We start from the raw sequence: 26,798 nt of genomic DNA, 5'->3' as shown, positions 1-26,798 counted from the left end.
TGAGTTTTATTTCCATTTTTGGGTCTTGGATCCAACATGATTTTGGATCTATACCATTGTCAAAGATTGAGAGTCTCTAGAATTCCAAGAAGCTTATATCAGTGTGTTCCTAATAAGTCTATTTATCAATTTGCTTCTTTTCTTGTACAAAATTGCAAGTGTGTTTCAAAATAACATCTCTCTTAAAATCATCGAAACATCTTCCGGACCAAGATCATCAACCTAATCTACGTTCGTTGATCTAGAAGCGTTCCAAAGAGCGCGCGACGACATCCCGGTTGACAACCGCTACCTCACTTATCTAGATTAAAAAGCTGTTAATTCGACGCCACTCACCTGTTTGCTATTTGTTTATTTTGTTCGGGCAGGAACTGGTCTGTGCGATTAATCTGTAAACAAAACCAAAAAAAAGGTTACGTTAGTACTTGGTTTACTCTACTCGGAAAGGGATCAACCCCTTCCGGGGCTGGTCCGCGATAAAGTGCTAGAATTAACAGGTTGTAAATCACTTCTTTAGCCCTTTGGGAGCACGGGGTCGCGCGCGTGCAGTTTGCCATAAATCTTCCGGGAGTGAGTGCGCGCGAGCGCGCGATCGATTTTCGAAGACCCGGAAGGTATCCAGCGCGCGGTTTTCGGTGCACCGGCAATCAAAATTGCCTTATCATCGCTCAAGAAAGTTGAGTTCTTTGCGCGAAGAAGCCATAGCTCTGAGGGTCGTTCTTGTAGTCGTTCCAGGACGTGATTTATTCTCGACGAGTCCATAAATCAATCGTGAGTAATGGGTTTTTAGTACGAAATTTAGTGTAGGGTTGAAGTGGGAAGCGGCGCTAGGTGAGCACTCTTGAAGGGTCTCTTGAGTTGTTGCCGGATTGTGGGTCAGACGAGAATCCGCTTGAAAATTCGTGAAACACGATAGAGTCGGGCAGGTGCCCGCGCGAACATTGTATTCCGGAGCTATTGACCTTAATTGGTTCATAAAGCTCGCTCCGGGCCTGATTGCATTACTCAATCCCCGACAAAGGCATATTTTCCCGCCCGTTGGGGAGATGTATGAGCGTCCATTATTTTGATGTGTCCATTCTTCCGCCGTTCATTTATCTCAATCGGCTGGAACCATTCAGAGTGGTGGATCCACGCGGACAGATTTATTGGAATTGCGCCCCAGCTGGGGTCGTAAACAAAAGTTCTTTGCCGGGTTATGGCCTCTTTTCCGGGAGCTCGCGGAAAATCAACACCTATTTATATTCCTCTCCTTTGTACCATTCCTAGCAAATTGCAGGTGATTGGAGCGATTGTGCAATTCTTCGCTAAAATTACGCAATTGAGGTATCCCTTTAGTACGTGGGTAATGACCACTGTATACCGATCGACGGGATCCCCGGACTAATCGTAGGGGGGGAGGGCACAATGATAAATAAATTTATTGCAAATCGACGCGTGTTGTCCGGCTCCAGAGAGAGAGGACTGATCCGGTGGTCACAACATACCGCGCGAGGGGCGTGTTCTCGTACGGGCAATTTGCTGACCAGCTGGTTGAACATCCCCGGTCGGAACTTGTGCGACAGGGGGAGCAGCACATAAATAAAGGATTAATTAAAATGTTCTCGTATCGGTTAACAGCAGCAGCAGCTGCGGGAAGGATTTTCTGCACCATTGCACCGACTGCGCGCTGGTTTCCAGTTTGGTATGATATACATTTCCCGCGGCGATCGCGGTTACGGTTGTGCGAGAGAAAGAAAAGTATTGCATCTGAGTTGAAAGATATGATAATTTCCGTGTAAAATCGCATGTAAAAGCATGCACATCACCTTTGTGAGAAAAAGCATGTAATATTGCATGAGAAAACGTGTACACAAAAAGCATGTACGCAAGAAAAAAAAAAGATTTTGCACTATTTTCTCGTAAAGGTGATGTGCATGCTTTTGCATGCGATTTCACCATCGGACTTTTTGCACTTAGTGATTGAATTACTTGGAGCAGTCGGACTCTACAGTAAAGCAAGGCAGCGAAGGTATATCAAGACCAAATTTGCCCTTAGAATAGTGTTGAATATCGATTCACCTTGAGGTTTAAAGAAAAGATCTCAAGTATCACCAAGATACAACAACCCTGCCAGTTGGATCGCTCTGCTCCACATTTTATCGCCCGGATCCTCCCATCGGGAGGCCATCGCACAGAACATTTACGCAACGTTACGTTCAATCTGCCCTGGCAATACAGTCAGTGTGTGCTGCTATCCTGGCCGGATTAGTGCCAGTGCAAATCCGTTGAGATTTACGCGTCGTATCGCTCTAGCAACCTGCAGGCAGGGGCTGTGCCGTGGACTAGCGTTTGCCAGGTGATTGCACATACACCGACTCCGGTGGTGTGAGTGTTCTGGATTACCAGCGCGCCGCGCTTTCGGAAGAGATAAATTGCCGTATCAACAATCGTACAATTACGGCGGGATCCTGAGGGTTCTCGAGGGTTGGTGGCTCGATGTATCATAATAAATCTGTCATGTAACCGGGTATTACAAACTAGATTAAAATATATCAGTTGCAAACGAAGCAACGGCGCAGCGCGCGGAGTTGGGGGTAGCGATGATCTTGGGAACCGTTGCACCAGGACCTAGAACGTTGTGCGCGGTCCAGTTTTGATTATGATGTTGTCGCGCTAGAGTGGTAGCTGGGACTACCCGCGTTGCCGTGATTAATTTCGTTGATAATTTAATTAGTGGACTTCCTGCTGGGGTCCAGCAACTCGTTGCGAGAGTGTAATCAGCGCCCGTAAATCTCCGCCGGTGTCTGCGTAAATTGCAGCTCGTTGCGTAGCCCGGAATCAATTTCGTACTGGTCGGTAATTGTCGCTACTGTCGGGGGTGCAGTCTTGTTGTATCGAGAACTACGTTCCCACATGGAGTTTCCCAAAGGTTCACCACCTGTTTTAAGCTGCTGCAGCAGCAGCAGCAGATGGTAGTGGAAACAGCAAAGTTCAGACAATCAAGACCAATCATCTCCAAATTGGCCGCTCACGTTTCGCCGCGCAGCGGATGAGGATCTTAATCGCGATGCTAATCATATCGCGGAATGACATCGATGAGAGGGGGCATTATTTACGGCGACAAAGCGCGCCCGAAAATGTCGACTGATCACACGACTCCGACGACTGTGTGCGCCGGAGATCTCGTTGATGATGATGCTGCGGGGTTCCCCCCCCCGTAGGGATCCGAGACATCGATGGAGGAAAATATGACACGATTATGCTAAAATTGATTGTTTCGCCGGTGGCTTGAACATCAGCGCGACGACCTCTTCGGGGGTTCTATATTTAGGTACTGCTGTTGTGGAGAAAGAGAGTTGTTTGAACTTTCTCGCTGCGCGGTGGTGAACATCTAGGGAAGTAGGACTTGCGCGGGAGCAGCGACTCCCGAACAACCCCGGGGAGACTTTGTTAACCTTGTCGTCCCGAGGGGGTGGAGGACTACATTGTTCCATTCTGACATTTCCAGCTCGGATGCCCACGGAATTAATTACAACATGTTCGCCCGAGCTCGCCCAGATTCATTTCACTCTGTGTGTCTCTCTCTCTATCTGAGATGCTGAACTACATTGAGATGAAAATTACCTCGTTGAAAGAACGTGCAACGCGACGTCTTGAATGGCATTCTTGCAGCTTACAACAAAGTAGTATTCATCAGCGCTGGAGGCGCCCCAGCCGTGATTAATCTGGAGCTGGAACAATTTTAAAAAAACCGGTAGTCGAATTTGTCATAGCTGCACCGGGAAGACACGTGGGAGAAATGTTTTTAATTGCCAGTCTTGTTTCAATTGTGATACAAGATTAACCGCACTCCGTTACTGCTGCAGGACGTCGTCGCGGTTGTTGTTGTTGTTGCTCTGCGCAGATTCAATCTGCATAGACCGAGCTTGTTGCAAATGCCCACGGAGTGACCCCGATTGAATTCCGTCTAAATATGCGTATAATTACAACATTGGGGGAGTCCTTTCCAGCGAGTTTGTTCAGTATAATCAAATCGAAACCGTTTCCTTCGCGGTTGTCCGGCTGCTGACCTGGAACAACGCTCGCGCCTCCAGGAAACTCCACACCACGGGATGGGCGCAGAAAATCGGGTCTCTTCTCCGCGGCTTCCGCGTGGTCCACGAACTCCACTCCGTGTAGTATAGTTTGGCTGTTTTTTTTGTCGGTTAATGGATAGTCTGCTTTTAATTGCCACCGTTGTTTCCTTCTCGCACACGCTGGACTATTTTGGTCCATTTCGGAGCTTGGTTAGAGAAAATGGACCAGGTTGCAGGCGCTACTAATGCACTGATGTACACGCGTGGAAATGGATGTTAATTGCCAATGTTTCTTGTTTTTATTCGGGTGTGGTCCGATTAAATATACTTTTGTTGTGTTTTGAGGTTTGTAGAACCAAAACATTGGAAAGATTTTTGTTTGGACTTCAACTGGTTGTTTCTATAGCACAACTCGATTTTTTTTCAAGTTTACCTCAGTAAACACTTCAGTTTCGTCAAGGTATGATAGATTTGGGTATCTTGAACATGTTACAATCGACAGAATTGAACTTTAGTGAGTTCCCTGCTAATAGATAAAATTGTAAATTTCAAGTATAAATGAAATGGAATCATTTTAAGCAACCATGCGAACCCCTTTAATGTTGCTACCCTCACAGTGGGTGCGCATGGTTGCTCAAGATTCCATAGCAATCATACCCGAAATTTACATTTTGCCTTCCTCACTGAGGTAAGGCTATAATCCTGCTCTAAAAATGAACTTTCTATTAAAAGCTCGAAAACCCACCTTCATGTATACATATCTACTCAGAATCGAAAACTGAACAAATGTCTGTGTGTGTGTATGTGTGTGTGTATGTGTGTGTGTATGTGTGTGTGTGTGTGTATGTGTGTGTGTATGTATGTATGTGACCAAAATTCTCACTGAGTTTTCTCAGCACTCGCTGAACCGATTTTGATCGAACCAGTTGCATTCGACTTGGTTTAGGGTCCCATACATCGCTATTGAATTTTTTGAAGTTTCGATAACTAGTTCAAAAGTTATGTATAAAAATGTGTTTTCACATATATCCGGATCTCATTTATATGCATGTAAACGATGTCCGGATCCATCATCCGACCCATCGTTGATTAGGTAATTGAATGGCCTTTCCAATGAGTACAAAAAATTGAAGATCTGGCAACCCTGTCTCGAGTTATGACCACTTAAGTGATATTTATGTACTTTTTTGAAGCCGGATCTCACCTAAATGTATGTAAACTATTTCCGGATCCATCATCCGACCCATTGTTAGAAAGGTAATTGAAAGGCCTTTCCAATGAGTCCAAAACATTGAAGATCTGGCAACCCTGTCTCGAGTTATGACCACTTAAGTGATATTTATGTACTTTTTTGAAGCCGGATCTCACTTAAATGTAAGTAAACTATGTCCGGATCCATCATCCGACCCATCGTTGGTTAGGTAACTGAATAGCCTTTCTAATGAGTCCAAGACATTGAAGATCTGGCAACCCGGTCTCGAGTTATGACCACTTAAGTGATATTTATGTACTTTTTTGAAGCCGGATCTCACTTAAATGTAAGTAAACTATGTCCGGATCCATCATCCGACCCATCGTTGGTTAGGTAATTGAAAGGCCTTTCCAATGAGTCCAAGACATTGAAGATCTGGCAACCTTGTATCGAGTTATGACCACTTAAGTGATATTTATGTACTTTTTTGAAGCCGGATCTCACTTAAATGTATGAAAACTATGTCCGGGTCTATCATCCGACCCATCGTTGGTAAGGATATTGAAAGGCCTTTCCAATGAAAACAAAACATTGAAGATCTGGCAACCCTGTCTCGAGTTATGACCACTTAAGTGATATTTATGTACTTTTTTGAAGCCGGATCTCACTTAAATGTATGTAAACTATGTCCGGATCCATCATCCGGCCCATCGTTGGTTAGGTAATTGAAAGGCATTTCCAATGAGTACAAAACATTGAAGATCTGGCAACCCTGTCTCGAGTTATGACCACTTAAGTGATATTTATGTACTTTTTTGAAGCCGGATCTCACCTAAATGTATGTAAACTATGTCCGGATCCATCATCCGGCCCATCGTTGGTAAGGTATTTGAAAGACCTTTCCAATGAGTACAAAAAATTGAAGATCTGGCAACCCTGTCTCGAGTTATGACCTCTTAAGTGATATTTTTGTACTTTTTTGAAGCCGGATCTCACTTAAATGTATGAAAACTATGCCCTGATCCATCATCTGACCCATTGTTAGAACGGTAATTGAAAGGCCTTTCTAATGAGTCCAAGACATTGAAGATCTGGGAACCCTGTCTCGAGTTATGACCACTTAAGTGATATTTATGTACTTTTTTGAAGCCGGATCTCACTTAAATGTATGTAAACTATGTCTGGATCCATCATCCGACCCATCGTTGATTAGGTAATTGAAAGGCTTTTCTAATGAGTCAAAGGCATTGAAGATCTGGCAACCCTGTCTCGAGTTATGACCACTTAAGTGATATTTATGTACTTTTTTGAAGCCGGATCTCATTTAAATGTATGTAAACTATGTCCGGATCCATCATCCGACCCATCGTTGGTTAGGTAATTGAAAGGCCTTTCCAATGAGTCCAAAACATTGAAGATCTGGCAACCCTGTCTCGAGTTATGACCACATAAGTTTACATTGTGTTCTTTTTTTCTGGATCTAAAAAAATGATGAAACCACTCATATACCTATTTTTGGTAAAAATGAGGAAGGCATCAACCACATAGGTGGATTAAGTTAGTTTTTATTTATTGACAGGGAATTCATCGTAGTTTATTTCTGTCGATTGGAGCGTGTTCAGGGAGCCAAAATGTATCATACCTTGACGAAACTGAAGCGTTTACCGACATCAACTTCAGCCTGACATCAAATTCCAACCAGCAATCCTGCAAGTACTCCAGATCACGTCCCCGCCCCATTAGTCAACGGTGCCGGCTGCGTGCTTCCATTACCGCCGCGGCGGCAACTTTGTTTCAACCCAGCGGGTTGACCCCATTCCTTGGCCAGATTCCGGACTCCGACACCCGGCTGCCGCCGTCAATTTGGTGCACAACGAGCCTTCACCCACTTTATTTTATTACACCTAATCACGGGGTAGCATTCCTGGGGGAAACAATGTCCGGAGAGCGGACGCCTCCCGATCATCCCGCGCACGTATAATTATGCAATAATTGAATTAAATGATGATGTCTTCGGGTTTGGGATTTAGTAACGCCGACGACCGCGCGGTCGTCGGAGCATAATAATTTCATTGTCTTGCGGTGAACCGCTGACGCTGCTGCGCAGCCAACAGGTTCCATGACACCTTCAGCTGTCTACGTCGTTGCTGTCAACCCGACGAGATCTCTCTCTGGGACTCGTTGAAGTGGTGCAACGCTCGCCAAGAGTGATTCCCGGATTGTCTTATTTATTATTCAAGAAGGTGACTTGTTTATTTCGTCTTGTTTGCTGGATTGTTTATCCTCTCGGGCGTTCTCTTTGCCCATGGATGCATTTGGGACGGAGGACGCGAGGAGGAGTGTGCAAGTATGTAGCAGTTATAACCGCCGTCAACGAAACAGGTTGAACCGCTGCGAGCGACAGGTTGGTTGGTTGGCAGGAAGTCTTTCTTCTCGGGAGATTTCAGGAGTCAATATTTGGACAACGAGGTGAAAGAGTTGGAACAGCTCAGAACGTCAGAACGAAACCAGTTATCGGAGCGAAGGTTAAGGTCCTTTCGCAGAGAATCGTGGCGATCGGATCGCGTAATTTATGTTGAAAATTGTGCAAACAATTTGGACGAATTTGTTTTGCATAACCGTTGTTTCAACATTCCGGGATTAATTTCCTACATCCTGGCTAACGACCTGCGCTGCGGGCGCAAGACGGGTAGTTCTGCGCAAGCTCCATCTGACGGGGGTATTTATCGAAAGCAAACATAGGTACTCCCTGGCTCAGCTGCACGAGCCAAAACTTGAATGAAGCGCAAGCAAGAGTGCTGATTTATTCAGCCCATTATAAATTAACGGATTTCTGCCTTGGTTGCAGCACGCCTGCACTGCTGCACTACCTCTGCAAGGTTGAGCTCTGGGGAAGGGCGCTGCGCAGCAGAAGCACGTATCATTCACACCTAATTACAGGCGTACCGAGAGAGCGAGCTGATTCCTATAGGCAAATGTGTGAATTCTGGTGCAGAAGAAATGACCAGAGTTGGGATCCAGCACGAGTCTGGCTGGCTGATAAATGCCAATTTGTAGTGTAATTAGCGAACGGAATCGGTGATACGGGCTGGGTGGGCCCCCTTTCGTGGTCTCAATGGCTAGAAACATGCATTTTTCATTCTGTTTGTACACTGGAGCGTGATCCAGTATTACACTGGGGCATTCCTTAAGGGTTTGCTACGACCAGGAACATGCATTTTGAATTTCTTAGTCTGGACGGTCATAACTGACCTAGTGTAGCTTGTATGAATCCAAATTTTGTTACATGGTCTAGTTTTCCCGGAGTACCAAAACGTCAATCCGTAGCTAAACTCTACCCACTTGAACGAATCTTCTCTGCGGTGAACTTTACGCAGTAGGCCTGGCCGCTTTGACGTTTGTGATGTTTCAATGCATTCTAATGCAATGGAGCACTACAAATGTTAATAATTGACAAGAAGATGGCTAGGCGTAATCTAACTTAAGGCGTTCTCGAAAGATTGACTGACGTTTGATTAGAAACTCAAAAATGAACCTTCATGATACACCACCCAAACCTTCCCAAAACCCAAAAAGGCGACCTCCCTGCTCGTTCCAAATTCCGTCACGATCTCGTTCCGCGGACACCCGTACAGATTCCGCGTCCCGCGACGACGACGACGATTTCTATAAATAACCCGGCAACTTGTATATGGCAAGTGTTTCGAGGTCGCGGACCGCTCTGGCCCGCGCTCTGGACAGGATCCCCGGAGGGCAGGAGGCAGCGGAGCACATCTGTCATTCTTGTTAAACGTTTATGAACGATGACACGTCGTCCCGCGGAATGGCCTCTAGTGGGGCGTGGTGCAGCAGGACCGTCAAGGTCTTCGCGAGGCTCACTCTCTCATCTAAAATTGTAATTGGTGCTGTCAGGACGGATCGTTGGGACGGGGACGGGAATGCCAGAAAAAGACGCGCGCTGCGCGGCGAAGAAAAACGTGAAACTATTTGCTGGAGGACGCGACGAGAGTGTCGGACAAATATAGACTATGAATATACATCGCGCGATCGGTTTATCGTAGATCGAAGATAGTAAAACTTTTTTTTTTCCATACGTCAGGTGTAGTCCCTCGTACGCCTTAAATATGACGATGATGATGACAACGGAGGCGACGACAACCGGCATCAATTAATGGCCTTCGAGCGCAGACGTCTGGGCGGGGATCGTGTGCCAATCGCCGGGATTTAAATCGAACTCGGAATTATCGGAAAATCAGTGCTGGTTGATCTCGGGACCTAGAACATGGCCAGCCTCTCCATAACAGCTTCTGAGTCACGGATTCTCGCTCGAGCGTATAATTCAACATCTCCTTACGGAGTCCCTCCGAGAATTCCTGGAAGCTGTGGCGCACGAAGGTTACAATTAAATTAAGCTCCCGTGCAACTTGCCAGTGAAGATCTTCTAGCTGCGTGCTGTTGACCCCCGCAGCAGGTCAGAACCCATCACCGTGACGGCGACTCACGCGTTGATTCCCACCCTATGTCCGCGGAAGACAGCGCGCCGAACTGACAGGCGTTTAATTACAAAGCAAACAGGGATCCATGCGGTGAGCTTCGACCTTTTCCCGCGCCGGTTGTCAAAACAGATTTTCCTCTCGCGATCGTGTGTCCAGGTGTGATACCTGCGCCAACGACGGGCACGGGGACCTGACGGGACTTGAGTTTAATGATCCTGGAAGGGATAATCTGCGGACGCGGGTTGTAATCAAGTCTTCAGCGCAGATGGCGCTGATTGTTGGATCGTAATGGTACGGTTTCGTTTTCATTACAAACTTACAATACCCGGGATGGGTACGGGGTTGTTGTTGTTGCCCTCCGGGTGCGAAACTGAAAGGGAGCTTTTTTCTTGCCTGGGAACGGACCTGTTGTACGTGGTGCGTATGCAATGCACGGTTCGTGTAAAACATTGTCATCGAGATCGCGATAAACGATGCAGATTAAAGATATGGTCTTAATATGGTGTTTTAAAGAGGATACATTCATCATTGCGTGAAGCGCTTGCAAAGTACCACTTAATTGAGAGTGGATGTCGAGGCAAAGCGGCGTTTCAGGATGCAGTCTGTGACTGGAAATCCATCCACATCTTTATTAATGTTGAAAGGAAGCCGATTGTAAGCCGAGTCCGGAGAATAATGATTTCGTTGCGGATTTCGCACTAAACCGGTTTTACCAAATTCCCAAATTCCTCGCAGACTAGGTCAAATATCTCAGGTTGTCCCCAAACCATCTCACATTAATCATAACATGAATACCTCCGCGTAGTCCGTGGCGCAGCTGTGCGCGCCAACATCTGCCGGTGTATCTGTGTCAAACGTGTCGCGCCAAGGCCAAGATCCCATCGACACAACCTTGCCGGCCGATCAATCCGGTCCTAACAAGAGGCCTCAGCATATCACCACTTCCCCCTAATCCCATCGGACATGCCGAATTTGTACCGTTGGTTAGGCCGAAGCAAACACCTGTCAGCTGAAAGTCAATACGGAGACGAAGACGACGAATCGCTGGTTCTGCTTAGTAGGCTGCGCTAATTAGGCTATACAAATTTATTCCTGTCTGCTGAGTAGAGAGAAAAAAACGGAACTGAGCGCAAAAAACTAGGCTAACCGGCGTGGAAATTAATTAAAAACTTGCGAATCAGGCTTAAGATTGGTCTTAAGTGTAAGACGGCCGACGGGGAGGTTCCCGCAGCTCCGCTGCGCGATGTCGAGGTGTTGAAGCCCGGCATGTAAATCAATTAAGATGCGACGGGGCTCGATAACGATTCCGAAGGTCGGCGCCAGCGTTGTTTTTTTTCGAGGCGTTACAGTACTGCAAAGAGGAGGGCGGACTGCATCGCTCAAGATACCTCCGGTAGCGCTGTCAGCGAGATCTTGTCGGGGAAAATGGTCTATTGGACGGGCTGTCAAACAAGCGGTCGGATCGTTCGTCAGATCTCAACCAGCTGAAAGTGAATCGCTGGGGCTGGTCAGCGAACCGGTTCTGTCAACGAGTCGAATTCTTACTAACCTAGATTTGAGTGCGTACTCCGAAAAAGGTAGTTCCACTCCATTAGCGCTCGATCGCTGGGCAGTGAAATTATGGCTTCCGATCCGGCGATCCGCAAATTGGCGCCGAATTAAATCAATCGCGCGCTTTTCCTTTCCGAGAGAGACCGCGGAAAATCTGGAGAAAGATCTGCGAGGCGCTGTCACAATCGGTCGTTGAAGACATATGACAGCCTGGACGACGATCGAAGGCCCCCGTCAGTCCGCAACGCTATCAATTAACCTGAATTTCAATCGATCGAAACACAGACCCTACGTCAGCCTCCCACCAAGATCAGCTCCGGACGTCGCCGCGGGGAGTGTTGACGACAGAATCACGATCAATTGAAAAGTCATCAATTTTCAGGCTGACAGAATAGTAGCAAACTCTCGCCGGGACCACGCACATATTATTCACCGGGTAGTCGTGTAGTGGCCTGGTAGACGACGCCGCAGACCCCGCGCGGAGGTTCCGCGGCGACGTTTCCGCCTCTAGGGCGAATTGTGCGGGAGAGAAAGCGAAAATTGGCACGGCTCAGCGCCACCATTCAATTAATAATTGGCAGCAGCATGGCCGGGGCAAAATTACCACAGGAGAGTGACATATTTAAGTACCGCTACCTGTGGGTACTACTGCACCGCGTTCGATCTCGGTAGTTCAAGAACCTGAACTGCGACTACGACCAGACACACAGAGACAGAGCACGAGCAGTCGTCTGCTCCAGGTGGTGCCCACCACCACGAGGAAGGTGGCGTATAATTTGCATGTTACAACCTAGTTATACACCAAGCCGAGAGAGTTATACCTTAACCAGCAGCAGCAATGATCGTGGTACGTACGTACGACCAGGGGTTGGCGCGATGGAGCAATTTAAATATTTAGAAAACAAGACAATAAGCGTATGAAAAATAAAACACCTTCAGCCTGCTTGTCATAGAAGTCGGAGAAACGAGAGCAGAATTGGTATTGTGTGTATGTGCACGCGCGCGCACTCCGAGTTGCGAGCGTCCGGGAATGTTGTCCGGAGCGGGATCTGTGGGTGGATTTAACGGAGGATTAAAGTGCTCAATAATAAGGCGAAACACGGTTGCTTCGCAGATGCGGGTTTTTTTTTCGCTGCTGCTGGAATCCAAGATCGGTGTACGCGCGCAGATCTGGGTCATCTGATCTGGCGTGATACAAGGATTTCCAGTTTGCTGACCGGAACACTGGGAGTTGTAAACAGGCCCAAGAAATGCATTGTTTCCTTGAGGTGCGCAGCAGGTTCAGCAGATCGGTATCCAATGTAACACGATCTATCCGATCCAATCCGATGAAAGGACTATGCTTTGTTTCGAGCAAAGAATCTTGTTACATGCTTCCTATCCACTTTCCAGTGATCCTACCACTGGGCGTAGCCGGCGCCGGTATTGATCAGCACGGTAGGGTGACACGAGGTCAAAGCGATCTTGAAGAGATTTTTCCGAATTTAATTTAACAATTGCTCCGAAAAAAAATCAAGGAGACTTAAACGATCAAAATTTGGTCCCCTTCAAGTACATCTCCCCGCTCGGGAACGCGCGCAGAAGCCCGATCGTGCCCCTTCCGGCACTTGGCATTGACCGCTCAGCTGGATTGGATTTCAATTACGCCGAGCGACGAACGCGCGCGCTCTCTCTCTCTCTCGTGCGCTCTGTTTTGCGTGTTCTTTTACAGTTATAGCCGTCGCCGCTGACGACGACGATCAGCAGGCCTTGGCTTGTTTACCTCGAACTTGACCAGCGCAGCGGCGTGGACCTGCTGCGATTCGATGTTGTTGATGTTTGGGTCTCGAATCTCCTGAGAGATTCGATGTTTTGTTCCCCCGATTCGGGTTTCTTCGTGGAACTCATTCTCGTCGGAGATTCGAACGAGGGAGAGTGAGATCCCGGAGCGGTTGATCATCGCGGGCGCAAGTACAGCTAATTTATATGCACGACCAGTGGGCCTTCCGAATGCCGTGGTAGTGAGCGAAGATAACATTTTCATTACCGCGGCATTTCTTCAGAAGAAGAAAGTGGTTGTGTCGTAGGGGTCCGCGCGCGCTGTAGGCAAATCGGCCCCCTCGTCCATGTGCGACGGAGTCGCCTACAACTAACCTAGATTTGCGCGAGCGAGCGAGTGAGCGTACGGAGCTGGTGCGCGCCCGGTGTGTGTAAAATGTAGGTAAACAAGTTGTTTTGGCGGGTTGTATTACCGCGCAAAGGCAGTGGAGAGTCGGGAGATAGATGATCTTGATCTTCGACGGCTGAGGCGGTCCGTGGTCCCGGGATCAAATTAATAGCAATCAATCTTGGTGCAATTTAGGTGCGAAGCTGTGTTTTGGTCAAATTACGGCACTTTGTGTGGCGCATTGCCGAAGGCAACGCTGCTCCACGTCGTCGTCGTCAGGTGAAGGAATCCCGGCAATGTGAAAGTGGATCTCCTACTCACGGCAAGAACTGGTTCTGAACGTGGAGAAAAAAACTGATTAAACGGTGCCGATGACTCAGGTGAAACTGCACCGCTGATTTGGCGAGGTCGTCCAAAGACGGAACTTCGCCAGCAGTCATTTGAATATCCCACATCCCACGGAGCGTGTTCGGACGCAGTGCACCCCCTAGCGGGTGAGTGATCGCGTCCAAATTTGTCCGTTCCGCTAGACGGTGAAGATTCACCTTCGTCTGCCACAAAGAACCATTAGTATGTAAAATCTGGTCGTACCCAAACTCCAAAAGTGAGAAAATTTTGATTGTTCTCTGCATGGTCCGTCACTTCGGGAGTAGGCTTCTTCCTCATTGTCCGTGCGGGGGTCTCGGTGGGATCAACAATGGCAGTCCATCAAAAGGTCGCCAATTATACGGCCGCGGCCGCGGCCATAACTAATCAGAAACTGGGGCTCGTTGCGACCTCCTACTACTCCCCCACCCCCCGGAAGAAATGGGCGCTTATTATTCAACAGGTGATCCATGCGGAACTCATCCTCGTTGCGCGCATTGATCTAACGGTCGGTGGCCGCTGGAGCGTGTGGTTTTGGCGAAATTTACTTCTTCGCGAAACAGCGCACCAAGACGTCAGAGAAAACATCAATCTCTGGCTGTGAGCAGAACGTGCACGGGATTCCGGGACCGCTCCCGCTTCTTCGGCCGGTACGTCCGAGAGCGTTATTATGATTGAATTATGGCTAACCGGGATGCGCCTCCTCCGCGCGGGGCTACCGCGGCAGCAGCCCGAAAGTGGGTTAATGCGAGGTTGCGTTTTTTTTCGGAACACCACCTCTTCGCTGTTCGGGGTAAATTACTGCGGCACGCACGGGACGAAGTCCAAGGTTGCCATCAACGCGTCAACACCGATATCGCTACAACAACTTTGTTGTTGATGCCAGGCGTTATGATTAGTCGCGAAGGCGTGAAGTGCGAAGTGCTGGAAATGGATGCCGACGGTAATGTAGGTCTTGGACTTGATTACGATGATTGGTGGTGGTAGCAGCTTACTGCCACTTGGAACTAGAGTAGGCAAATAGATTAACTAAGTCGGGCTGCTGTGAAAGTGAGTGGTTGAGAAAGCATTGTTTGATTGCCTGTTACGAGGCACATCATTATCAATCATACGCTGCACTGATTATGGAGGAGTGATTCTTTTGCTTCTGTTTTGGAAAGTTTTCTCTGGAGTCACTTTGTTTTAAGCAATTCCTAATTAGTCCAGCAAGTTATAGCTGTTTGAAGGACGTTCTTACCGATCTACCTTGTTAGCTGGTATCAGTTACGCACCTGCACCTTCCATTTCCACTGTAAGATAATCGCTTTTACGAGTCCAAGACCTCTTGGCGCAGAGATAAAGTTCGTTCAACTACGCCACTAAAGAACTGGGAATTATGACGTCGATTTCCATATAGATGACGCTTCCGAGTGAAACCTTAATGTAATCACTGCTGCGCCGGGCCGGACCACCCAATAACCGTAAAACAGTGACAACATATTAAACCAATTTATATGCAAACGAACGCGGCGCGCTGTTCCTTAATCGAATGCCCGGAGGACGGATCCTGGGAGGTTGCCCCGCAACCGTTTTAACATAATTTCCCTATTAGTGGCTTAACTGTGAATAAGCTAATCCCATTCTTCATCGCCGTTATGGCTGCCCAGTTCCACCTGCTGGACCTTCTTCGCAACTCTGAATTGAGAGGTATCTCAATCTACACGGAGAAAAATTAGTTCCAAAAATCGTAAAAAAGCGGTTATGATATTGGAAACCGCGAATAAAGTGTTCAAATTTCTTGGCCCGTTTTTTTCCACAACATACCAAGAAGTTCATGAATGCTTGTTCACGATTTTGAGAACTCATTTTTTCCGTGTATACCAAGCACCAACTGTCACGAGGGGCGGACTGGATTGGATTTGCGCGGAATATCGCAGGTCCGATCACGCCTCCACGCAAAGGTAGCCGGGCGCACCGTTAAAGTGTGAAGTGGGCATAAAAGCAGCATAAATTTGGGCCCGGGAACCGCTGAAATGCGACTAATTGATTTCATTTCCCTAATTAAGTGGAACTGGGCCGTTACGGACCAGCTCTGCGTTGTGCGGAAGAACAACACGCGCTCGACGGGCGCTGAAACCGAAAGTTCAAAGAACTTCGGGGATCGAGATCGAACCCCGTTGGATATCGTGGAGGCCGTAACAAGGCCTCAATCGCGCGAAAGAGAAACCCCGCGCCGTTAATTAGATTCTTTGTGTGGTTTTTCCTCGCGGGGGTTCTTCCGCAAACGCAGTCGCAGGTTTTGCAGATTTATCGAGTTCGAGTGAGAGCACTTTTCTCGCGAGATTCTGAACCACGACAACCACAGGAGATCGGTAGGCGTGAGGAGGCTGGAATTCAATTTAAATTTTATGCTAAATGGACTGAAAACGAACCGTGGATTATGAAATCGATGGGAAAATAGATAACGGGTGTACGTGGGAGAGTCAGGTAGCCACGGTCTACGGGAGGGAAAGTGTTTAGAGTCGGTTAAGAAACGGTAGCGCAGCTGGGCCCCGTTGAGATGTTGTCATGAGATGGTATCGTTAGGGAAGATATATCTGGGCAATTTTCATAAATTGGGAGAGTGTAGACCTCGGGGCGGTGAACTTGAGGGACTTGAAGGGTTCAGACTCGTCACGAGCTAATAAATTGACGAATTTACTTCGCGTTATCTTGGAGGTCATTATACAGACTATGAATTGATATCAGGTTCGACTTCTTTGTAATTGATGACCACTTATTGATTTTTCTTGTATCATTGATTCTCAAAACTTTGAGTTTATCGAAGAATGCTCGTGAATCTGGTTGATCTCAACAGCACCAGCCCACATCGAATTAGGTTAAAGTTTGACCTTTTTACTCAGCACGTGTACAAAGCAAAAACAATTGCCTCAACGCCAATTCCACCGTAGATTCGATACACGTTAAGCCGTACACAACGTGTGCGGCCATTGTTTGTCCAGATCTCGGTAAAGACGGAAACATTGCGTGTTAAACCTGGTCTGGTCATCCGGCTAGACCGATTCGGCTCTAGTTCGAGAGAGAGAGACCCAAAGATCCAAACAATTAAACAACCCATGAAAGCTAACTGTACTCTGACTTTTTTTTCCCTTTCTCCGGCCAAGACCTCAACGCAAGTGAGGCAAAACCGGCGACTCGATAATCGATTACATACAGCAATTGTTGTTTGAAATTCCGCCGAAACCGCACGCAGAGTACGCCACGACAAGTGGCGCCCTGCGGTCACGAAGGTCCGGAAAAGGACCCACTTTACGTAATGGGCGTTGAACAGCCCGAAAATGAGCCCAATTTGTGTATAAATAATTCCTGTCTCGCTCTGCTTTCTTCGCGCCGAACCCGGGTGTGAATACGTCGAGTAAACAGACGCGCAGCAGAACCGGTTGTCGCAACGAGGTTTATTTTTTTCGGGAGATTCTTCGTTGTCTTCGCGCCGCTGTCGGACGAGACAGAACATGGCCGGGCTCCGTTTCGCTCGGAGTTTTTATTACACAACCGACAATTTCGTGTACCGCCGCGTCGCGTCTTCTTCCCGACCGCTTCGTTTCATGGTCAACGAATCCAGTTTGAGGTCGAAGCAGATCTTGAGTACGACGGGTACCGTTTGTGGTTGATCGGCGCCGACAACTCTGCGACTCTATTGTCGCGAGAGATGTTCTCGAAACCGACGGTTACCGGAAACAGCGGGACGCTCGTTGAGCGCGGGACTCCACGCGGTGTGACGTTTCCAAAGAAACAAGATAATTAACAGGCGATCGCACCCGCGACTTCCCATGGGATCGTTTCGCGAGATCGCGGTGACATAAAGAATCACACGCATCCTGTGTTGTTGGCGGGAGTTCTTAGGTCGTTGCATCGCGCCCAGCGGGAAGTGGCCGCTCGTGAAGAATGATGTAACTGCACGCGGTAGCTATTTCCCGTTGACATAACTCCACGGGCGCCGACCACGCGGTGTCGGTCTCCGCTTGGAGAAGTAGTTCACATATGGCGGAACACCTTGCAGCGGGGCAAGCTAGTTCTTGCTTTTTTCGGAACAAAAAGGGCAACGACCGTACCGGCGGTGGTCATCTAGTAGATTAATGTGCACTAATTAGTCGTTCGCTGGAAGGAATGTGCGCAACGGGATTCTCTGATGAAGAGGGGTTTTTTTTGTTGTGTTTCGGAGATCGCCCTCGAAGGCTCCGGAGACTGGGACACGACTGCAGGCGCGCTGAGTTATTACTGGATCGGTAGATCAACGCTTGAACGGGGTTATACGGAGGGGAGGTACTTTTTACGTGTGACCGTCAGAACATCGTGGAGAGCTATAAATCTCTGCAAAGAGATTGAGCATGGAATCTCGGTTGTCCGGAGCAAAAAGTGACCGGCGTCCTATGGTCAACGGGATTCTCACAAATAGAGATCATACTGATCATACTGGAAGTTAAGCCGCCGGCCGGCAGTGAAATTATAGAAAAGTACCCATAGTAAGTATCAGACATGGGTTATGTTGATACAGCTTATCTCAGGGTAGACCCATTTCAGAATGATGGAGATCCTGGTGGCCCAATTCCGAAGTCCTAGTTATTTCCGGGTGGTCTGTACCAACTCCGTTGAATTCATTCACAAAACTCACACGGATTCCAACCAGAGTGCTATCAATCATGCTCCGATTCCATCTTGATTAGTCCAAATGGTTTCAACACTTCAATTAAAACAAACAAACCCCGATACCAACTTGAACTATCTTACTCAGCCGCGAAAACTCGTTTCGTCTTATCCGCGCCACGAAATTTGGCTTTCCGAGCGCGCACGACCGTGGAATCATTTACGACCATTAGTGACTGGCTACCTGATTGATAACTTCATCGCGGATCGCGCTCGCTTTTCGGCAGCGGCCAATCAAATTATCGTTAACGCGCGCACGCGGACTTTGTTTTGCTACTTTTCGCGCGCAATCTCGCGAAGAACCGAAATTTCTCTTTTTCGGAGGTCTCCAACTTCACGGCGAGGTATTCGCTGGAGGGGCTCGGTATTGACTCTGAGCGATCGGATTAAGGTTGAGCAGCACATCAATCACTACCTAGGCAGCTCAGCTGCCTTTTGGTAGACATCTGGAGTTCGAACGTTTCAAGGTTTCCGTTCTGCCCAGAGGCAAAACGCTCCCTGCGAGTGGTCGCATCCAAATGTGGAAGAGTTCGCTGCCGGTGTGAACCCTCGGTCAGGGCATCAACTCCACAAAACGTGCGGAAAATCGACGGAAAATTCGAGTGAGAGCGATCCATAATGTGTGCAGGGGCCGATAATTGCTTCTCAAATCCGCGAACAAAAACACTCGCCGAGCCGACTAACATCGAGCGAGACTTCCCTTCGCGAAGCGAGTTTCACTAATGATTGGCTAGTTTGCGTGGTTTAGGCTAAATACAGATTTGATTATAGTGATTTCAACTGAATCGCGCGCGCGCACTTCCCGCGAGAGCGCCAAACTTGAGGCTCGAGAATGTGGAAGAAAAAATAAACAGTTCAAACAACTCTCGGTTTGCGCGGTCTTTCCCGAGCTTTGACCCCCGGGCCCGGGCTTATGTTTGGTTTTTTGGTTCGAAATCATCGGGATCGTGGTCCGATTTGCGCCGTGGGAGGCCAGGTTATGGATTCGTCACCGTGAATTGGGCAAGAACTCTATGGGCGGAGTTCCAGCTGGGTTGAGCGATTTGTAACGTGTGTGTGTGTGAGGGAATACTTACTTTAATTGGCCAAAGTGTTCTGAAATCGAGAAGAAGTTGGGGAAGAGATTTATTAGATATTAAGTCATAACATTATGTAGGGATAATTTTGTTTGATTGGAGAAGGGAAAAGTTTGGTAATCGCATTAAAAAGAACGTGATTTACTAGACTAAATTTGTTTAGAACAACAGGTGGGATTTGATTGCGGTTCTTACCGATGCATTCATTCGACTGCATTTGAATGGATTAGATTTTATAAGCAGAGGAAGGATTTTTTAGTCTCAGTCTGATTCAGTGGCGCCATGAATACCATTTATATTAATTTACCGTGACTAAAATTTAATGATATTCAATATTTTGAATTTGTATATGTTTTCATTCAATTGGAGTTCGCCTTCTCTTCTGAAAAATGCTATTAATATTTAATATTAAAATTCAAACAAAAAACTCCACAATCATGTACCGTTATCAAAATTCGAAAATAATAGGTTTAGTTGGAAGCCTGTTTTCAAATGTTTGATTAAGAAAACCATACCTCAAAAGTTGTAATTAATAGATATTCTAGTATAATACGTTTATTGCACATTTAGAGACTTATGTGATTCAAAGCTTTAGTGACGTCAAGGTTTAATAGATTTGGGTTTTATGAATAAGCTCCAATCGACAGAATTAAATTTTAGGGAATTTCTTGCCAATAAATAAAATTGCAAATTTTGAGTATAAATGGTATGAAATTATTTTCAGCAACCATGCCCACTTCCTTATTTTGCTACCACCACAGCTACACGGTTGGATCGTGTTCAGTGAGCCTAAATCTACCATACCACGGCGAAATTGAAGCGCTACGGTGGAAGGTATCTCTCTTCCCTCATGACTATATTTTCTTGGAAAAAAGGTGAATTAAAAACTGCTTTTGAAAAAAAAAACAAGCAAAAACATTATTTAAAAAAATTCTGCTTTAAGGTGAAACGGGACGCCAGTTCTTGGACAACTTGGGTTAAACTAAAATCAATTTCTGAACTCGACATATTGCTTGCTATCTTTATATTTCAGTTACGGCGTTTTCCATAAAGGTGCTTCCAAAAACTCGAGTCGTGGTGTCAATATGGCGCTGACTTCCCGTATCACCTTAAGAAAACTGGTGGAATTTCATTGAATAATCATCTCGGAAACTCAGGGTTTGTTTTTCAATTTCAATTTTGTAATATTTTCTGCTCTTTTCAATAAAAATAATTTCGGATTTTAATTTTGAATCAAGCGTGACTTGTTCAAAGCTCTAAAAATGTATATTTTGTATTTTTGCCTTGAGTTTAGCTTATCAGATTTGAATGAATATTCCAATCTCAGCACTACATAAAATCGCAGTAAAATCTCATTAGAAACGTGTTGCTAAATTAATCCCATGAATAGTCAATAAAAGCCTACACAGTTTCACATTCCACAAACTAATCTTTCCCAAAAGTCAACAATTTGAACCTGTATTGCGTAAAAACAAACGGAACTTTCCCGAGCGTCCCAAATCCCGACTGAACCGTGCCAAAAATTTAGGCAATCCTCCAGTTTAAGATCTCAATCTTGTAACGCCGCCACCGCCAGCTTCAAGTTTTGACAGCCAGCCGCGTTCCGACGCCTAAATCCGGGCCGCAAACCGGGAACCTTTCTTCCCTCATTCAGCACCCTATTTCTTGCGCTCAGAACTAGGCCACCCGAAGAAATAAATTAAGTGATTATTTTTACACGCTCCGAAGCGCGAAAAAATCACGATCACATTTAGCATCTCGGGGGACTTGTGTTTGTGTGCGGCAGCGTTACAACTCCGCCCGTACAACAGCTATCACTAATGTTTTTGTTTGTTTTTTCTCCTTCTTCTTCTGCTTCGCAGGTAAGTGTTTGTCTGATGAAGATCGCGATCGAGCGCGCGCGCCAAAAAGCTTAAATACACAGTTTTACGACCTGCCTACTACGACGGGCGTTGATTTACGCGAATCATGGTCGTCGACGTCGATGACAACCCGCCGGCGCGCGCCACCGCATTATTAGCTGAAAATGGGCTCCCATATCCGTCGAAGGTCGAAGATTACGACCTGTGAACGCGTGCCGCGACATCCGCGTTGCGCCGGACCGCGGATCGAGAATTGGATCAACGCGAATATCGCGATCGCGTGGAAGGTAGTGATTTATCTGTGCGATTCAAGCGCAGTGAGAGTTGGGGTTATCAACGCTTTCACCGCGGCGCTGCGGGAACCTGCTAAAGGGTTTCCCGGAATCGTTGGATTGTTTGCCAAAGTGACCGCTACATCACACCCTGTGTGTCGGTACCTCGGAATCCCTTGGGGTTACTTTGGATGCAAACAACGACGGGGGGCGTCGTACACTGGTATGTGCGTATATACCTCTAACTGTAAATCGGTTATTGTTTGGGATCGTGTCGTGAGTCGAAGCTTTCAAGAAAGTGAGAGATGCCGCAGGCCATTCGTCCCCGCCAGATGGTCGATTTTCCCTGCGGGAGTCGCGACCCGAACTGGATTTCGAAGAGATTGAGGAGAAGAACCCGACTTCACAAACGGGCATATCAATCACTAATCTCGCGTGTACGCCGCGTAGCGATTCCCATCTTGAGCGACGGTAATGATGATTAGCATCACTGCTAAATACGCGTATCGAGCCGGGCTGCCCTTTTTTGTGCGCGCTGATACCTCGCTTGCTACACAAACTCAATTACCCGCGCCAGTTCCCTGTGGGAACTTTGCGTTGATAGATGTCAGCGTTTCGATAGCGCAGGTCCCAACTACATGGTACATCGATGTTCTCAAACTTCCAAAAAAGGAACTTCCCCACGCGGGCATACATATTCATCTCCCGAAAGTTGGCGCAAAGCCCTGGAATGACCGGTGAAACCTGCCAAATTTCAATGGAAAACTCCTCTCTCTCTCTCTGCGAGGAGTCCGACCGAAGTGCACTTGCAGCGGACTACGGCGATGGCGTCGTCGTCGTCTTAAATCATTCATAATGCTAACGGGAATCAATTCATCGATCGGGGTTGATAAGATTAGATGGGTTGCCTCACCTGAATAGGTTGAATAGGCTGAATAGACCGTCGAGACGAGAAAGTTGAGTGTTCAGGGATGTAGTGAGGAGTTATCACAACTGGAAAAATTGTTATCTGCAATTGGATTCAGAAATAAATCCCAAGACTTCAATAAGTTCAAAAGTTAAAAGACCGTTGTAATTTTTTTGCGAACAATATTTCGATTTTTTGAAAAAAATCTGTATTGATTAATAAAATCAAAACTCCGTCAAAATGTTTTGCCCATTCTTGGAAAATTTTGGAAATTTGGCATTTGATGTCCTCTAAAACATATCAGAAAATAGAAAAATAAACAAAAATAGTATTTTTATTTTGCAAATCAAGTTGTAGTGACAAAAAGGTTAATTGAAAATCACCATTTTTTAACCGCGTATCATTTTTTTTCAGTGTAGTGCTTATCCATACCTACAACTTTGCCGAAGACACCAAATCGATCAAAAAATACCTTCAAAAGATACAGATTTTTAAATTTTCATACAGCATTTTTGTATGGACAGCTGCCAAATTTGTATGGAAAATTATATGGACAAACTAATGATGCAAAATGGCTTCTTTGGGCATACCGAAGGCACGAAAAAAGTTTCAGCCTGACTGAAAATTACAAAAAAATCGAATGACCGAAATCTGAGAGAATCGCTCGAAAAAAAATTGTCTGATAGAAAATGCCGAAAATTTATTTTTTTTTTTATTTAATACAGGTGGGACAACTATGTTATTCTGGGCAGAACATACAAAAGTATTAAGTAAACAATTCTGGCTTGTTAAACCGAAACTAAAGGTTGAATGCAACAATTTAGTTAAAGTATAACTAAAGCTTTTTTTTACTTTTATATTAAAATTGCTCAAAATGTAAGTGAGACAACTATGAGTTTATAGGCATTGTGCACAACAATTTTGAATAACTTCTTTTGTAAGGCTTAGAAGAATTGTATCAAAAGAACGCTCAGTCAGTTAGGGAAGTGCAAAATTTTGTCCAGAAACACATAACTGTCCCACTAGGGTGTAATATCAAAATCGATTTTCCAACACAGCTTTTTAGTTCTTTTGTCTAACTCAAAGTTTGGATTTAGTACTCACTTTGCGCAAAGCGATTCAATTTTCCATATAAATTTGTGTGAAAACACATTTTTGAGTTTTGATATTTATAAAATCCACGTTTCACGCTGTACTAAAACCGGGTTCATATTCGGATGCTCTGGAATGTGCTCTACAACTTTCCCGAAGAGAGTATGGTGCTAGCTTGTCCCTGAAAGAAGATACAGTGTCCTCAAAACTCGTCTAAAACGAGATTTTCGAGCAAAAAACACGTTTTAGACGAGTTTTGAACACGCTGTATCTTTTTATAGGAGCAAGTTAGCACCATACTCTCTTCGGGAAAGTTGTAGAGCACCTTCCAGAGCATCCGAATATGAATCCGGTTTTAGTACAGCGCGAAACGTGGATTTTATAAATATCAAAATCAAAAAAAAATGTTTTTCCCATACAAATTTATATGGAAAATTGAATCGCGTTGCGCAAAGTGAGGACTAAACCAATCGTTCCCAAACTTTGGGGAGTTGTTTAGGACCCCAAAAGGAACTGAAAAATGGTTGTGCTCGCTAAATTTGGACAACTTTATTTTTTTCCATACAACCATATTACACCCTACTGTCCCACCTGATTTGTCTTGTATGTGAAAAATGGCTTTTACCTTTTTGAGCACTGCTTGCAAAATTTTTTTTTCGTTTTCAACTCGTTTTGGTTTTCCAAAACAGTGCATTTTGTTTTGATATTGTACAGCTAGAAGTTGAAAGCAAGCATTTGGTTCGATAGTTGCAGAAAAAAAAACAGGTGGGACAACTATGCTTTTTTGGGCAGTGTATCAAAAAGTATTGGCCAAACAATGTGAGTAGCTTTTTTTGCCCAAAACAAGAGTTTTAAAGCAACAATTTGGTTAAAACATACCAATATTGTCCATATAGGTGAAAAAAATACATGATTCTTCTTTTCATTCAGTCCAGGTGGCGTTCAATTTGGTTCTTTCTAAGTTGTCTCACCAGAGTTTCTATACTTAAATTGGTTGCAATGGAACATTTCTGCAATTGAATTTATGAATGAAACGTTGCTGCCGTAACGTTCGTTTTGTTTGATAGCTTTTTGTCCCACCTCATTTGTCATGTATTTTAGTAAACTTCCCTTTATTTTTTTTCGGATTTTCTAAGCTTTTTTGTTCGCTTTAAAACATTTTAGTTGCCAAACAATGTATTCTGTAATTATTTTTTTTACAATTACAAGCTGATAAAAAATGCCGAATGATTGCAGAAAATGTCAAAATAAAGGTGGGACAACCATGTTTTTCTGGGCAGAATATCAAAAGGTATAGAGCAAACAATAAGGTTTGGCTTGTTTGAACGAAACTAAAGTTTGTAAGCAACAATCAATTTAGAGTACACCAAAAAACCTCAAAATGTGGGTGGGACAAATATGCATTTATGGGCAGTAATGGTGCACAAGAACTTTGAAGAACAATTTTTGTCAAGCATAGAACAATTAAGTGTATGAGAAGAGGAGTTCAGTGTTATGAATACAATACTGAATTTGTGGTGAAATTGACAGTTGTTAGACGGTGTGGTGGGACAACGCGGGCAAAATCTTCTTTGAAAAATATCTGCGTTGTCCCGTCACCGGAAGAAATTGCTGGCAGATCATCGAAATGAGATGAAATCATTCGGAAAACGAATCAAAATATTGGTTTTTCGATTTCGAAAGATCTGTGCAGAGAGTTGCAGAGGTCCTCAATATTTTTGGGATATTGTCTCGTCACGGTCGGTTACTATCTTTGTAGATTCAAATCTTATTGTTTTTTGTTAGTTCCTGGAGTGTTTCTTTTAAGAAATTTCATTATCTTTCCTTTTTTTTTGTAAAAGATCGTGAATCGGTAAAAATACCAAAAAATATTTGTAGAATGGTTGTCCCACCACGAAAGACGCGATCATTACAACCCTGGTGAAATCGTCCAAAGCGTCAGTTATGATGGGTCCCTTCTCAGCCTGAGACTCTCAGGAGAAGGCGCTGAAAAGAAAAGCCTAATTGGTGGACACTGATCCTCCAACAGCAGCAGCATCACCCATCTGAATATCAATCGTTTCCCCACAAGTCTCGTCGTCAGCCCAGAGGTGCCGTTAACGTCCGAGAGCTGTCATATTTCCTTACCCCACCCCTCGGGGGGCGCTCATCCAAACTGTGCACATGCACTTGTCACTCACGGGGAATCGATGCAAACCGCTCCACTAATGTCACAACACGAGACGAGAGCTCGGATCAAAACAAACTGTCACCGCCACCGATCTTGGGAGGGAGACGCAGGTGGGCACACTTCCGCGGGAGCGGGCAGCCAGCAGGTGGGCACGGCGAAGAAGAATTGTGTTTCCAGTGTCATGTTAAGGGTTTTATCAGGCAACCTTCATCTCTGCCGTGTGTGTGTGAGGGAAGGCGCGCGAGATTCGTTAGACGACGAAATCCAGCGAGGCCTTGCCTCGCCGTAAGCAATAAATCGGAGCCACGAGGGAGAGGTGGACGCGGAGTTGGGAATCTCGTTAAAAAAGATTATTTAGAAAATAAACAACTTCTTCGGCGGCGCTGATCGAAACCTGGAGCGCAGGGGTTCGTTCCTTGCACAGAGCTCATGGAGATTAAGAGAAACACAAAATCAATCGAGAGCACCGCGCTCTCGTCGAGATCGCTGATAGACGGCTGCAGCTTACAGAAATTGATCGATCGAGCAGTTATTAGGGATTTGTGAGCGCGGGATAAGTGTCATTTTGTCAATCTCGAAAGTCTCCTCCAGGCCCCGAAGCCCAGATTACCACCCCGATTGTAAGGTCATTATCGTAATTGGTATGGCCGGGCAGAGATCTTGACGCGAGGTGCAGCGAATAGGAGAGATGGACTCTGCTCGCGTTTTACGCGCTGCTGATTATCATTAATTATCGGGAGAAATTGGGGCTGTGTTGTTTTTCGACTTCTTCTCGGCCAGCTCTGGGAGGATCTGGGTCGCGGAGGTCCTCTTGAATTGAGGGAGTCAAGGGAGGGTTGCCAGTAATTAGATTTGATTAGGAAATATGTTTACAAGCATCGGCACACTTTCCAAGATGAGGTTGGAATAATTTAAATGGCCTTTGAA

At 45.8% G+C, this 26,798-nt stretch overlaps 1 long non-coding RNA gene across 1 annotated transcript in view; it reads right to left on the bottom strand.

Moving 5' to 3' along the window:
* Positions 1-360: 360 nt before the first annotated feature.
* Positions 361-26,798, bottom strand: part of LOC119765133 — a 76,067-nt gene continuing 49,629 nt past the window's right edge. Inside the window, exons 2-3 of the long non-coding RNA XR_005276516.1 lie at positions 19,569-19,587; positions 361-389 (exon numbers count right to left, since the gene is read on the bottom strand). This is a non-coding gene — a long non-coding RNA (uncharacterized LOC119765133). The remainder of the gene's footprint in view (positions 390-19,568; positions 19,588-26,798) is intronic.

This window comes from Culex quinquefasciatus, chromosome 1, assembly GCF_015732765.1.
Source record: "Culex quinquefasciatus strain JHB chromosome 1, VPISU_Cqui_1.0_pri_paternal, whole genome shotgun sequence".
In the NCBI taxonomy this organism is placed as follows: domain Eukaryota; kingdom Metazoa; phylum Arthropoda; class Insecta; order Diptera; family Culicidae; genus Culex; species Culex quinquefasciatus.
This window is presented reverse-complemented; position numbering and strand designations above follow the sequence as displayed.